Source organism: Vicia villosa, linkage group LG1, assembly GCF_029867415.1.
Source record: "Vicia villosa cultivar HV-30 ecotype Madison, WI linkage group LG1, Vvil1.0, whole genome shotgun sequence".
Lineage (NCBI taxonomy): Eukaryota > Viridiplantae > Streptophyta > Magnoliopsida > Fabales > Fabaceae > Vicia > Vicia villosa.
This window is the reverse complement of record NC_081180.1, coordinates 45101897-45112391: the sequence shown is the minus strand read 5'-3', so window position 1 is coordinate 45112391 and position 10495 is coordinate 45101897. Positions and strand designations below refer to the sequence as shown.

The window sequence follows — 10495 nt, the reverse complement described above, 5'->3', positions numbered from 1 at the left end:
TAAGGAAGCTCACGACAAATAACTGTTACTGGAACATAGCTTAAAGCTCTTTGAAATCTCTTTAGAGTTTGGACGGTTAATGTTGAGTGTTTTTCTGATTTCAGGAAAAACTTTATCAGTGGCTCTATAGACAGCAATACTGTGGATCAAGAGTTGCAACACTTGATATAAAATTTTACTTTTTTCTATCATATATGATTTGGTAAAGGAATGTAGCATTGTGATCATAATTTCAGAGACCTTTTAACCTTATAGACGATATATACTATCAGATAAGTACGATTTAAATGATATCCCCTGTTAATTTCACTTATGCTTGATTTTAAATTAGTGGTATGCGGTTGGCGAGTTCATAATCTGTTTTGGATTAATTTCACTGTTCTCTGTTTTGCAATTTGTATTTGTTATGCCATTTGAGTATCTTACTAATGGTACAATCATTTGTTATGAAGTGGTATAACAGTTTCGGGTAAGGACGAGGTGGGAGTGGTTGAGGGAAAGAAGGGGGGAACGAAAATCCCTGTTAGTTTAATTTTGGTTTCTGTTGGGGAATTTCATTCATGTTTCTTAGATGATTGACTTAAGTTGTCTCCTGGTATATTTTCTCACATGTGTAGGAGTGAAGGCTAGTTAGCTATATTTTAAATGTTATGTGACATAGATTTGCTAAAATCCAGTTTTCAAAGGTAGGATGGAATTTTGTTTAGAGGCAGCTAGCAAATCTTTCTTAGTAGTTTAGACAGCTAGTCAATCTTTCTTGTTAGTTTAGATTTTGTTTATACTATATGTGAAGGCAACTTTATGCTCTCATGTTCTTTGTGCATGTTTATGCAATACAATTTTGTTAAAAAGTCTTCTCTTATGCTTGTTGTAGGTAGAGACTTTAAAATATGTTATATCCCTCGTCGCATTGGCAAGAACATGGAGAACCGAAGGCGTTACCGACGACAATAGGTCGTACTTTTTATATAAATAAACCTTAGAATCTTGGATTTTTACTTATTAGGAGGAAAAATTGTTGTTAACTTTGTCACCCTGAATGATAACTTCTTTTCCCTTGTTGGTTGTGTATGGATTGGAAAGTGAGTTTAAGTAATTTGATGTTGATTGTGCCCTTAATGCTACTGTAAACACGTGCTGGTATACAAGAAGTACATTTTCTTTCGTTCAATCCTACCGATAAGCGGACAAAAATTACTTATACTGATCAAGTGGGTAAAATGCATAGAGTAAGCCAAGGTGCACCAGAACAGGTAACAACTAACAAGTACAGTTTCAAATTACACTCTCAGCTAATACAATTATGGTTACATTCATTATTGTCTTGTAGAAGCCTTAAGGTACTTGTTTCAAATTAGTAGAGTAGAATTTCCATCCGTGTTTTTTTACTTCAAATGTCAAAAGTGAAATAAATTGAAAAGTGGAGACAAACTAAAAGAACAACATATATTTCATTTTTGAATAATGACACTTGCATATAGTTCTCATTTTTCAATGTGTTGTTGAATGAATTTATTCACTTGACTCGGTTATTTCTACATTTCAGCATAATACCAAATACTACTACAAAATTAGAAGTGGTGATTCTTGAGAATTTTTGTTTGAAGCACCTCCCGAAGTTGAACCAGATGCCCCTTACAAATTTGGGATCATTGGTACATTGTCTGTTTTCCCACATATGCTCTTCTACTAGAACATAATATTTTGCATCCTTAATTGCAAATTTTGTTTCTACATAAACTATTATCTATCACTATTTCATTTTGCTGTGATTTCTCATAATTTCAGTTGATGAAGGAAGATGAGAAAGACATGAATGCTGTCAAGAATGTTGTTCCTTGGAGATTGAGGATCTTGTTCCTGTTCGGAATGCAAAGAAGCATATTTGGGGGCATGGATTAGACGTGGTTAGTTACTCTGTTAGTTCATTTAGGTTTAGTAACTTGAAATTTAATGATACAAAAAGTTCTAAGTTTTTTGAAGTGGTTAGAATGAAACTTAATCAGAATGATACCAAGAGGGTTTTAGATGAGAGCATACACTAAATATTATTGTTATTTGGTTAATTATTTTGTTTAATTAGTTGATTGATGAGATAAGTTTCTAAGAGGCTTTCCAAATGCTGGTTTCAACGTGCCATTTGTAATACTAAATGGACAAACTCACATAATCTTCCATCAGGTAATTAATTAATTACTAATTTTTATATAGATCTATTATAGTATTATTAGGTGTATTAATAATAATTTATTAGGTATTAGGTTAGGTGTATGTATTTTTAAATGCAACAGGACCCGTATTTCCAAAAAAAAGTATGTATTTTTTCCTTTTTTTGCAATATATGTTATAAAGCTTTCTGAAATATGATTGTAAGTGCTTTTCAATTTTATGGCAGTATTAAATATTTGCATATGTAGATGCTCCAAGCTATCAGATATTAAAGAACTTTAATATTATCAGTACAGGCAGGCGTGCTCTACAGAATAATACTGAAGAAAAGGTTTCACAGTTCCCAAATCATTGCGCATGACTGGCACAGCAGCAACAGAAATCACTGAATTTGAAAGCATTTACAAGCTTAAAGTTACAATCGTGCCTACAAACAAACCTATGATAAGAAAGGTATCTTATTGATTGTTATTCATATGCAGCACCTCAATGAATTGATGACTGTTTTGTATTCCTAATATTCCAAAATGGTATGGATGATTGATATTCTTACTATATTTATATGTGCAAGAATAATGCAAATTTTTTTATCATAGTTCTCCAAGAGGTAGTTGTGGTAGATTATTTCCATCAAAAGTAGAGTTTGGAAGCCTTACTTTTTTATCTTAGAGTTATTTAGTGCATGTCTTGCCTGATAAAGCAATTTCATAAATTACTTGATGTTTCTCAAGTCCTAATAGTGTTTTTAATTCCTCTCCCAGGATGAATTTGATTTAGTTTTTAGGGCTACTACAGGGAAATGGCGTGCAGTTGTGGCGGAAATCTCTAGAATGAACATAACTAGTCGTGGGACGGATATAATCCTTGGCGGAAATGTTGAGTTTATGGCACGTCTGAAGCTTCGTGAGATACTGATGCCAAGGTATGGTGGAGCTTTAATTGGTATACATTTTCACCCATTTTTATTGTTTCCTCAGGCCTACAATAATAGACTTGCAGGATTTTGGACTTCTATTGGAGTGGTCCAACAATATTCAACTGTGATACATGTAAACAAATATTTCAAGTATCTAACTCATTAAGCCCCCCATCAAGTACTTTTGCATCCTCTGACATTATTAGTTTGCGATGATGAACAGTATGCATAGGATTTTAATTTTGTTATAGGTTCAATGAAATGCCAGAGTTTTGCTAGTTTCATTGGTGTCACAGTTTGTCAGTTAGTTCTAATAAGCTTGGACAATTGGAGCGCAACAAAAAAAGAGGTTGTGGGAGTTTATAAACAAAACATTTGGAATGCATGCATCTATAAATTTGGCTATGCAAATGTCCTCTATATATGTTATGATATTTGTAAACAATTGGATTTGTTTTAAAATGTTATTTGGTATTGTTGGATAATATGTATGCAATGAGTAACTTAAAATTATTTGTATTGAATTGAATGTAGCTTTTTGATATTTGCACACCAAAAGTATGATTTTGTGTACAAAAAAAACAGTGTACTATAATAGTGTTTTCGTAGAGAGTGCTATTAATGACACATCCTATAATAGCACTTTTAAGAGAAAGCGCTATCAAACATGTGCCATATATTAGCGCTTTCTTTGAGAGTGCTATCAAACATGTGCCATATATTAGCGTTTTTGTTGAAAGTGCTATCAAACATGTGCCATATAATAGCACTTCGTTTGAAAGCGCTATCAAACATGTGCCCTATAATAGCACTTAATTTGAAAGTGCTATCAAAATCAAATAAAAAATGTGCAAAATGTCCACTTCGGTAGCGCTTAAGAAAAAGTGCTATTAAAAACTGGTACTTTAATAGCGCTTTTAAAGTGCTATTAAACAAAAAACTTTTATAATAGCGGCGCGGTTAATAGCGCTTTTAAGCGCTATCAAACACATGAAAAAGTGCTATTAAATAGCTTACTTGGTGTAGTGTAAACAATTCAACTTGATGATTAGCATATGTGGAAGGGGCAAATCATAATTCTAAAGCCTTTGTAAAAAAAAATCAATCCAACAATAGTTTATTTTGGTGCCTCAATTTAAAGCAGCATAAAGTCTCACCCTTCATTTAAAATCCAGCTAATGATATACAATTCTCAGGTGGTAATTGATAAAAATTCAAAAAATACTCTGCTTGAAATAACCATTCTAAAGGGTCTCAACCAACAAATACACCAAGTTCCAATTTTGGGGTTCTAAAAAGGTATTTGATAAATCTGTGGTAAAGAGTATTGTTGGAAAATGAAAATATTGTAAGGTTGTGTGTGAGAAAATATAGTGGTGGAAATAATGTAAGGTTGTTCCATATAGGTTTGATTGTGGAAATGGAGTGGTAGTTGTGCTGCTGTGTTTTGGTTTGCAATAGAAAAATTAGGTGGAGTGTGTGAATGGTCAAATGCATGAGTATGGATGCTAATAACATGGATAAAATAAGGGCAGTAGAGGAAACAATAGGTGTGATAATAGGTGCATAACCAAGGATAGATTGAGGAGTGATTGTTATACCTGATGAACCTGTTGTTTTTGTGAACAGTGGGTGTGGGTGTTTGCTCCTTTCCACTTTGAGCCATCAACTTTGTGAGCGTAGTCATATGATATTGTCATGTCTAAAAATTTGCTACTGGTTATCTATTATGGTGCGGATTTTCCCAATTTATTGCTCCATATCTTGACTTGCTTTATGAAATCTCTCATCTATTTGATGGTGAGAATGATTGATTGCATTTTTAATATGATCATGGTTTTAGGAGGCATAAATTCAAGGAACAAGAGCACAAATGATAGATCTCTTCATTAAAACTAAAATTATTCTAAGTTGCAAGGGAAGAAAACACAAAACAAACTTTAAACTTTTTCGTATCATTTTCAGCAGAAAAATACACTTAAATAGTAGGATTTCCTTACCCTAATTGGCCTGGACCACTTTTGGAAAATTAAATAAACTTGAGTAATACAACTAATAACTATTAGAGATAATTTATAACTACACCCCATTAATATTAAAAATCTTTAAATCAATTGAATCTTTTTCTTTTTCTTTTGGGATTGAAACTTGGTCCTCTAACAGTTAAGGTAAGTAAAATTAGATAGATGATCTTAGGTTCTCTCGAATTTTTCTTCTTTAATGGCAGTTAAATAATTATTTGATTATATACTAGGGTCTTTGCAATAAACTTAATTAAAACTTCTACTATAAACAAATTATATAATGAGTGAACGATTGATAGAAGCTTCGTTAGTTTTCATGCTGAAGTAAGAATCAATTAACTAATGTGCTGGTCTTGAAAAGGAAAAGTGCTTGCCATGGAAAAATAATTTCATAAGTCTTCAGTCTTCTTTTAGTTCTAGTGAATTTTCTAAAGTTAATTAATTAATACACCGAAAGAAAAGCTTAATATTAAGCCTTTAATCTTCTTTTTTTGGAAAATTAAGCCTTTAATCTTGAAACAAGACAAGAACATTCCATGTAACCGAGGCAATTGAAAACAACTAGACGAAACACTGAAATTTAATAAGACTAATAAAAGAAATGGAAGCCCCATTGAAAATTAATTAATTTTATAAAGGGTTTAATTTTTAGATCAATCTCTCCAAAAAAAAAAAAAAAGTTAAGGGTGTTCATTGATTTGATTCACTAGTTTTGTAACTTTGTGAAAAAATTAGTTATGTTTTCGCTATCTTCCATTTGAAACAATTCATATGTTCTTTTGTAAGTTTGTAATCTCACATCTTTCATCTTCTCGGCGCCTCCAAAAGACTTTTCAAGAATCTCCCAAGCTTCTTTTGCAGATTCAGAATCATTAACCTTTTCGAAGTTGTCTGGACTCAGACATTGATGAATTATGAAGAGTCTTTATAACTTTTCTTCTCCGATTCTATATGTTCATTCTTTTCATTTTTTGAAACGTCTTCTCTAAGCGGTTCTACTCCATCTATTACAAGAAACCAAAGACCTTGACATCTGAATAAGACCTTCAGCTGTTTGCATCAATTCTCATAGTTATTTACTTTCAGAATTGATAGACTTGCTGGATAATTTCCATTCCCATAATTCACCGCTGATTTTCTTCTTCTTCCCTTGAACCGATCAACCGGAGCTCTGATACCAGATGTTGGAAATCTACCAATATCTATGATGAATTTCTATCAATCTTGGTGAACAAGATTGTTACTACCACACAATGATAATGAATTTTTTTTGAAAGAAAAAGAATGATTTTCTGCAGAGTTTCTCTCTGCCCATAAACTATGGAAAACTTCTCATTCACTTGCAACTACAAATTCTATGAATACAAATTGATTACTAAAATAGGGATTACTTCCTCTATTTATAGATTTAGGTTAGTTTGCTCTCTAGACAAAAGCCCAAAACTATACAAGTCTAAAATAGCGATTTTAAAACAAAATTAAATCTAATCAAATATGTGTGTAACTAAATCAAATCTAACTAAATCAAATCTAATTCAACACACACTATTCATCACTATGAATTACAGTTTAACATATGATTATTAAAAGAACCGTCTCTCCCTAATAAAACCTAAAAACATCTAACATATTGTATTTTGAGAGTGGAATATTAGAATTATTCAATTATAAAATATTAATAAATAATTTTTTTTATTTCAAACCACTAAGGTTTCTAAATTGCACAACACGACCTAATTAAAAGTACTAGAAGAAAATATAATTGGCGGCGATATTGCTTCATAAATCAAATAGTTTGTGTTGTGACAAAAATAGAAGATTTTTTTTTATAACCAAATTAAAAAAAAAACAAAATAAACTAATATTTCAAAAAAAAAATCCATATTTTCCACGTAGGCGCCATCCCACATGGAGCCTTCTAATTTTTTTTAAAATTTTTTCAGTTACCTACAGATTTGGTGTTACATTCGATTTACCTACAAACCAAACATTAAATATTTCCGTAGGTAAATTCGCAGGTAACATTAAATCAACAGGAAAATCTGTAGGTAACTGGAAAAAAAGGAGGCACCATGTGGGATGACGCCTACGTGGAAAACACCCCAAACACGGTTAGATGGGTAATTTTTTTGAAATATTAGTTTGTTTTGTATTTTTATTTTTTAAAACTTGGTTATTAAAAAAAATCTTCACAAAAATAGCTAGTAATTATATATATTGGCGCTGCGACAATTTAACTATTTGGTGAATTATTATTTACTCAACTCAAAAAGTTGGATAAGGTTACCCTTAATGTAAAATGTCTTGAAAACAACAAATAAATGCACTATTTATAAATAATTAAATATGTAAAAGTTAAATGGTGTTATGTGATTGGCTGAAAGTACACTATCCATCTTTTTGTGATGGGTAGAAAAGTTGTCCTCTAACTATTTTTGTTAACTTCAATATTCAACCATAGCTGCATGCTGGTTGCTGTGTGTGGTATTCAACCATAACTATTTTACAAAATCGTTTTTCAAAATATTACAAGTTTTTTATATTCGTTTTTTCTAAATTGAAATATTACGTTTGACATCCTATAACATCAACAAACATTATTGAAGACCAAAACATAGTCAAAATCGCGATTTAAAAAAATGGTATTTCAATAATGATTTTTATGAAAATCTATTTGAAATGGCTTCAAAATTAAGTGATTTTTTGAAATTTTGATATCCAAAAAAAAGTTTTAATAAAAATAAGAAATACCTTAAATAATATTGTAAGAATAACTATTCAAACCAAATTTTCATTTGAAGTTTTTATGAAAAATTTCTTTGTAAATTTTTTTTACGCAAAATTATGTAACACTATAAAAATCATTTTTAAAAAAAGCCAAAACAAACGGGCCTTTAGTCTTTGTCAAAATATGTCTTGTAAAAAAAGTCAAAATTAAAATTTGACCTGTAATTTGTCATGAAATTATTTTTAGGTTTGAGTATGATTTTTGCGAATGTTTGGTTGACATCTTAGTTTACTTAAGCGTTAATTTTATATATATATATATATATATATATATATATATATATATATATATATATTCAATTAATATTTAAATAAATTAATAAATTAAAAATTTAATAATACTAAAATTTTGTTTGTATTGTCTAAATGAATTGATAACATATATTTTATGAGACAATTTATTTGAGAGAACGTATAAAAAAATTTTAGTATTATTTATAAAGTATTCTCTAACATATATAAAACACCTAAAAACAAAGTTTTTCTTGGTGTTTCACACCTTTCTCCCAATCATGCAAGTTATGTGTTATGTTTTAAATAGAGACAAAAAACATGCATGGTTCAAATATGTTGATTTAAATCAACTACAACATATAAACATTATTCAAATCTAAATTTAAAGATTCTTTGAATCCTATACATATCAAAAAGTATAAGTGTGTGTGACTTACCTACAAGGATAAAAGATAGTCTGAGGCCTTAGTATAACAGATCATGATGATTAGGGCTTGTCTGCGGCGGCGAGAGGTTATGTATGACAGTGTATACAATGTTTACGGTGCGTGACTTATGAATATTGTGTATGAACAAGTTATTAATCAATATAGATTATCTAGTTTGTTTATTCTTGAATTTCTATGGTTTAAATGGTTGTGAAATACAATATTTCAATCTTGATCTAACTCTATCATCTATCAAACATTAAGTCTAGACATAGAATTAATGGTTGATAATCACTTTGTATCGGTTTATAAATATTATTTGTATTGTTCAATCGGTTGAGAAATCGTTGGTTGAACAATAAGGCAAATCTTACTATAACATTGCGGAAACGAATGGTATAGACGAACGATACGTGAAGCATTGATTGATAACGAATTCATACGCATGTTCATAGGAAGACATACAATTTTAGGTCGATTAAATCAAGTCTTGATACTTTTCTTTAAACTTAGAACTTTCCTAATTTTAATCTTTGCTACTAAACTTGTGAATGATCTTTTACCAAACTAAACCCAAAGTAACTTTAACTTGAAACAATATAAACTATAGAACAGCGGTGATATCGCACCAATCCCTGTGGAAACGATAAACTAAAAGTACTCCAATATACTTTCAACAGTAATTCCTCTAACACTTGGACAAAGCACCAAAGGCTTATATAAAGAACTCAAATTTCTTTGTTTAGAAGAAACAAGGACCTATATTGTGAGACCTTTTAGGCTTGCTATGGATTGCAATATATTTTGCTTATGTTCTTGCCTTGAAACATCAGTCTTAACATGCCATCTTCCCATCTTTGAAACTTGATGCTCAAGTAAGATAAATTCATGTTCTTGGACTCTGTGGAAAGATGAGATCACCCTCCACAAATTTTATGTTGGGAATTTGGTATTAATAAACTTGTGTCTTGGAGAAAATTGGCCAACAAAATTGGAAATTTAATCGAAAAACACTTAGAAAAAAATTGTAAGTATTTGACAACTTCAAGATGCCAACTTGATTAATCCATATCTTTAACTCTTATGAACTTTTGATCTATTCTTATTGCTATGGTGTAGTATCAAGTGACATCTTTAATTACATCCATTGGGCATGAAAAATGAATGCTTGAGGAAAGAGTTACAAGGTTGGAAAGTTAGCCATATGAACATGCATTTCCATAACTTGGAAATTTTTTCAATCTTTTCAACTTTGCCCTTTTCACAAGTTACCTCAAATTTCTTGATTTTCTTGATCAAGTTCAACTACTAACCATATTTTCATTTTATTTGACGTGAGAAGTTCATGTTTTACCAAAAATTCTCAAAAGTCAAAGTTTGACTTTGATCAGTTGACTTTTCCAGAATAATTCAAAACTTACAATTTTAATGGGAACTTGTGATCGTGATGCATTATCCATCTTATTAGGAAAATTTGAGGATATAAAGATGATAAGCTTGAGAATACCTTGATTGGTACACAGTTGAAGCTCAACCCTTAAAAACCCTAATTTTTGACTTTTTGACTGAGGTCCTCAAAACCCTAATTTGCTTAAACACTTGATGGATCCATGATGAACCCCTAATGTAGTGAGATATTCATGAATATGAAGAAATATTTAGATGATGAAGACCTAAGTCACAATATACTTGTGGCTCAAACCCTTATATGCTCATGACAATGAAATTACCTCAAACATCAACTTGTGTACAATTCGTAGATGAAACCTATGATATGTGTGATTGATGAAGTCAAAAGACTTAATAAAATGATGCATATGATGTGAGATATTAGGTAAAAAAATTAGGGTATGCCAATATTATTTGTATTGACAATGTCTAATTAAAAACTAATGGGAGATATTTCTTTCAACTGAGTTCACTTTGGCTTTTGATTT

General features: G+C 30.6%; 1 long non-coding RNA gene across 2 annotated transcripts; it reads left to right on the top strand.

Annotated features, from left to right (window-relative positions):
* The first annotated feature begins 795 nt into the window (after nucleotides 1–795).
* LOC131605221 (uncharacterized) lies at nucleotides 796–3518 on the top strand. 2 transcript variants are annotated; one of them, XR_009284666.1, is made up of 5 exons: nucleotides 796–1253; nucleotides 1547–1655; nucleotides 1789–1907; nucleotides 2466–2622; nucleotides 2931–3518. It is a non-coding gene; the product is annotated as an uncharacterized LOC131605221 (long non-coding RNA). The 2 variants fall into 2 exon arrangements; XR_009284665.1 differs by having other exon boundaries at nucleotides 800–1253; nucleotides 2461–2622.
* Nucleotides 3519–10495: the final 6977 nt, after the last annotated feature.